This window comes from Phalacrocorax aristotelis, chromosome 7 (assembly GCF_949628215.1).
Source record: "Phalacrocorax aristotelis chromosome 7, bGulAri2.1, whole genome shotgun sequence".
NCBI lineage: Eukaryota > Metazoa > Chordata > Aves > Suliformes > Phalacrocoracidae > Phalacrocorax > Phalacrocorax aristotelis.
Window position 1 is genome coordinate 29,274,085 of NC_134282.1, and position 6,000 is coordinate 29,280,084.

Genomic DNA, 6,000 nt, shown 5'->3' on the forward strand with positions numbered 1-6,000 from the left:
GGTGTCATCCGCAGACTTCATCAGGCTACACTTGATGCCGTTATCCAGATCACTTATAAAGATATTGAATAACATTGGGCCCAATATTGATCCCTGGGGGACTCCACTAGTGACAGGTTGCTACTTGGAAAAGGAGCTATTTACCACCACCCTTTGGTGCAGCCTGTCAGCCAGTTCCCCACCCACTGCACAGGCTACTTGTCTAGGCCATAACGCATGAGTTTCTCCAGGAGGAGGCTGTGGGGGACCGTATCAAAGGCCTTGGAGAAGTCCAGGTAGACAATGTCAACTGCCCACTCCATGTCAACCAGGCAGGTCACTTTGTCGTAGAAGGCCACCAGGTTCGCCAAGCACGATCTGCCTTTAGTGAAGCCACGTTGGCTTTTCCCAATCACATGCTTCATTTGACTTGCGATGGCCCCCAGGAGGATTCGTTCCATAACTTTCTCAGTTATGGTCCTCTGGTTTAAACATAACATTACCCCATTTTCCTTGTTTTCCCCAAAGGAACAGTATTGGTGATCCAAATACACTTTCATAATTCACTTTCTCTCACAGACCCTTTTTTGGATATGGTGACACGCAGTCCCAGTGGCACACCTCCCCTGCTGCATGTCATGGCATAATTACTTTCAGTATTAGTCAACATAGCTTAATCACAGAAAGATTTCCTGGTATCATAGCTAAATATAGAGCCTAGGACTAGAGCGCAAATACACTCCCTGTGTTTGTCACAACCAGGACTGCCTGATGACAGGAGTCATGACAGCCAGGGATTGTTTTCAATAAATTAAATAAAGGGATAAATTTGCCTTGCATTCAATCAGCCTGAGAGGCCTGAAAATTGCATCTCTATTTGGTACACCTTGATCCCTGGGGGGGAAGCACCAAATACGTGTAAAGGGAGAGATCTTGGACAAGTCATCACTTAGTTTATTTCAATGACTGTGACAATTTACAGCAGCCAGAACAGTAGGGTCCTGATGTGTGAGTAGTATAATTCACAAATAGAAATTCCATAGCTATAACCAAAAGGACAGTTTTATCTACTGACAGCATTTCACAGTTGAAATAATCAAGAACTGAACTCCTTCAGCCACCTAAACTTACCAACTTGACATGACAGTACCACTTATTTCCCTTGTTCAAAACTCACCAGCACCTTTAACAACTATTCCTTGTGTTAAAGTGCAATCCACAACTCTCACCCATGTCACCTGGGAGGATCAACCACCACCCTGGGCTCTTGCCTTTGCTGTTTCTCCACCTCTGGCCACATTTCACAGCACCTCTAATCTGAGCAATTCCTCCTTGATTTCCCAGCACTGAAATAAAATGCATCCTGCCCTACTTAGGTGTTCTGTAAAAGCTTATTCCTAGACTGTGGCTTTCCCCAGAGAAAGGACTGGTCCACACTCCAGTGAACAGCATCAGAATAAGGTTTGGTAGGAAATGCAGGTGCTTTTGATCAGTAGAATTTCTTCATTGTAAGGGAGCAGATTTAAACAACTAAAAGAAAAAAAGGGGGGGGAAGGAGGCTGAAGGGTGTCTTTTCTTCTTTTTTTGTTATTTAATTCAATATTGTAAACAGAAGAATTAAGTTCACCCCAATCTCCTCCCTAGGTGTGTTAAATTTCTGTTATAAAACCAATATTTTTTTTCATTTCTGAAAAACTGGAAGAATGCCTGTGTAAACCCCTTCTGAATAGCTACCACCTTCAGCATGAAAAAAACAGCAGGATATGAAAACATCTCTGTAGGGTCAAAGAACTCACAGCATCTCCTCTCAGGATTAAAAGAACCACACCAAAGCTGAACTCTGCAGAAGCATAGTTGTAAACATATTTTTGATGCTACAAATAAGATTAAAGCATGAAGATATGCCTGTGAATATTCATGCGCTTGGTGCACATCACCAAACCCCAGCAACGGTTTGATGCTTTTCCCCACCCTCCACCTGAAATAGACTGGGTGGTCCTGCAGATGGAAGTGGAGTGACTGGAAGACAACACTCATCCCAGGACACCCTGTTTTCATACTCCTTCCCTGGGTGTCAAGCCCATGTATATTTTTCAAACTAATAGCTCAGGGGTAAGGATAAGAGATGCTGAAGTAAAGGGAGATGTTACAATGGGCAGATGACCTGGAGTTTGTCTGTCTACATGGGTTAATGGCCTTTATGCTGTGTGAGGTGTTGCATGAAGGGATGTGTAGAGGAAGAGAGGCAACTTACCTCTCTTCAGGGAAATACCACTAGATGGACCTTAGGAGACACAGCCTACTGCTTCCTGGGTGATGCTCACCCATGCTGGCTGGGGCACTGCCTTTGCTTCTTCCAGATTGAAATGGAAGCAGGAAAACCTTTGTCATGCTGATAAAACAGCTCTGGAGGAAAATAACCTGCAAACACAACAGTGGAATTTTCAGCAATCGGTGGTGGTAGGTTTGGCTTTTTCTGTGAAATGGCCTCAAAATAGCTATGGAAGAAAAGGTAAATAAACTACAAAAGTGAATAAGTAATGGAGTACATAAATACTGTAGTTTTGCATTGGTATAATGCAATATATCAAATCAATAAGTTAATATAATAAAAACTGTAAATTACACATAAGTTAGAAATAAAAAGTTCTGGGGAAAGACCAATTTAAAAATAAACAGAACAGAAAAGAAGGATGGAGCAAGGAATTTGGACCTGCAATTTCACTTGCACTGGGCCTAAAATGGCAGTTATTTTCTTGTAAAGACTAAATAATATAGTCTCTTCTCAGTTATCTCCCACAAAACGGATGTGGCAAGGGTAAAATCTTCTCTGGGTGTTCTTCTAAGGGCTTGTCAGGGATGATGCTACCAGCTGCTCCTGTTAGCCCAAGTCCTGCCAGCTGTGCCCACCAGCTGTTCCCACTGCCAATCACCAATGCTGTGACTACTTAAGTAAAAGATAATACTTGTTAGAGAGTAGAGTTTGTGTTGGTTTCTGTGACTTTGGTGATTCAGACAGGCTTTAGTCATTGCTACTGCCCCTAAGAAGGGGACCCTTCACGGGACCCTGCCCGGAGCCATCAGCCCCTTCCCACCAGCAATGTCTGTTCTCCATCTAACATGTCTCCTCACCAACTTCACAACCCCATTGAACCTCCTTCTTCCAGCACAGTGGAGAAGATTTCTCCTGAATACAGGATTTGTCCCTGCCAAGGAGGATGCCTTGACTGCCTAATTATTTTATTCATAAGCTGGCTGTAATTTGAAAGACATCTAGGTGACCTATCTAAAGCTAAGTGAATCCCTCACCCCGGAGGAGACCCACTCTTCTTGATCCCTCTGGGGATCTGGGGTTGGGTGGCAGACGAGCTGCCAGGGGAGTTATATGCAGCTGGACAATGAGAAACACATTGACAAAGTGTTCACATTATTGGCTGATAGGTCTGCATCAGTCACTCATTCACAAGCACAAGGTCTAAATTGCAGAACCAATTAACGGCACTAATAGCCCTTGCCTGAATTAATCTTTGAGACAAAAGAGGAGAGAAGTGGAAGAGCTATTAGCAAATCAAGCTGTACCATCCCTGCTTTATTGCGGGAATCTAAGTGTCTGTATTTGGCTATTATGAACTGACTGCAATTACAGCCCTCATTTAAAATGATTAAGTGGTTATAATTATTTTTCAATTAAAACTTAGATCTTCCATTTATACAACATTGCGGGCTTCAATTAAAGTCCTTTTTCCTCCCTTTTTTTTTTTTTTGGATGAAAAAAAGTACCACTGTGCCAAAAGTCTTGCATCTTTTCTACCCATTAAGAGCCAAATAACATGCTAATAATGCTTTTGTTTGCATCCCTCCTTCCCGGCCTTGCTGTACTCCTACATGGTGAAGGAGATAAACTGCCAGGCACAGCACTTGCAGTACCTGCCAGAGGTCAGTAAAAATGAGCCTGGGAGGTGGTGCAGGCCTCGTCTGATTCTCTGAATCAAGATGTGCCCAAGCAAAAGAATGCAGTTTTTAGGGCTAGGCACCACAGTACTGTAGGTTTTATATAGAAAGGGGGATTGGGTTTGGGGAGCTGGGGGCACTCAATCTGTCTGGGATTTTTACAAAGCGTGAACTCACTGGAAAACATGAGTGTGACTGCAGATGGGCTCCGGGTGGGTCTTTTGAAGCTGTGGTTTTAAAACTAATCTGGGGAGAGAGAAGCCAAGATATTCATATGCAAAGTTAGCGAAGTGAAAACTTTTTCTACTTTTCGTTTCAAAATTACATTTCTGTTTCTACTTTCACTTATAAGAACATAAAGAGATTTAAAAGAGGAAAGGAAAGGAAAAGGAAAGGATGCAAAAAAGAGGTTGAAAAGAAAAGTGTTGGTCCAGCCAAAATGTATTTTCCTGAGATTTTTTTTTAGCCACATGCCCAAAAATGTATTTGTGCTTTTCATTACCCATAGGAGGTTAGAGACCTCTAATGGTGTTACTTGCCCATGACTTCTATTGCCAAGTTTGACTCAGGAGTGTTAGTCATCAGGCAAGAAAGGCAGCTACCAGCAAAAGAGCCAGGCAACACCAAGAAGTCACTCCTGCCATCACTGGGTGGCATCTAACAGGAGACGGGATAGTAAGCTTTGTCCCAGAAATGCTGGGCACACCAGGAAACTTTATACAGAGTACATTTTGCAACTAGCCAGGGAGGGTTGGGTGGCAGGGGTGACCGAGAGGAGCAGGATAAGAAAGGATTTGTAGCCCAGGAGGGCACAGGCAGCAGAGTTGCTCTGCACGTTTCTATTTTTCGAGTGTGTCAGAGCACCAGCCATAGCTTCACACTGTCAGGTTCTTCAAAGAGAACAAGGAGCACTTTCCCTCCTCCACAAGCTCATTAGCTCGAGCATGACAACTCCTTGTATATGCCCAAGCAAGGTGAGCTTCTCAGGAAGGATGAACTTCATGCCACCTTTCAACTACTACAATCTTGCCTGTCCCCAGGAGCAGGTGGAGGAAACATATGGGCAAGAAAGCTTTTGTCGACCAAAAAGAGTTCAGGAGAACTCATTAATTGCTGTTTGTTTCCCTGTTTTGTGATAAGGAAACATCCTGAAGGAGCAGCAACAAAAGAGGTAGTGTTTGAAGACGTAGGGAAGTCCCTATTCCCACCCAACCTCAACTTACCTCTACAGCCTTCCCTGCTTTTACCATCGACTTTTCAGTCTTAAAACAAACCCACACTGAAGTGTCCATGGACAAGGTCAAAGGAAGCAGAAAGACCAGACCAGTGGACAGAACCTGGGACCGTCGAGTGTGTCTAGGGGACAAGTGAATGACATTGGCCCCGTTACAGGGACTGCAGTACCCTGTATTGGCACCTAGGCACTTTAATGAACCTAGCTGGCTGGGCTTTTGCTAATACTTCTCTATATTTATTGGTATCTGGGAACACATTGTTTAAATCAAGTCCTTGAATGGACATGACCCAGTGAGCTTAATCTGGGACCCCAGACAGGGACTTCTGCAAGCAAGGAAGAACAAGCAATAGGCTGCAGGTACAGGACCTTGTCTCACTGACGCTAATACAAGCTAACCACATGTGCAATTAACTGTGCAATTAAATACATTCCTGAACAGTGGATATTCTCCTGGTTCACAGCTTTGCAAGGAAGAATCTGAGAATTGCCCCAAATAATGGATTTACCTTTGACGTGGTGGCTTTGAGTGACAACAGAAACTTGTACTGTGAACCAAATGGCATAGGTGTTCTCGATGAAGCAGGTGGGAGCCGTCCCCCTGGACAAGCTCCTATGAGCACACAGTGCCTTTTCACAATGTACTTGTCTGTAAATTGATGCTCTTGCTGACAGCCAGCCTAGGTTCCTTTTCTTTTCCAGATTTGGATCGATAGGCCTTCTTTTCCCAACTCAAATAATTTCTTGATAACTTTGTGCTGTTTCCACTCATGCATTTTGTTTACGAATACCATGTGTGCCACTTTTGTTATCTTTCTTCAGGATGGCACAGGAGT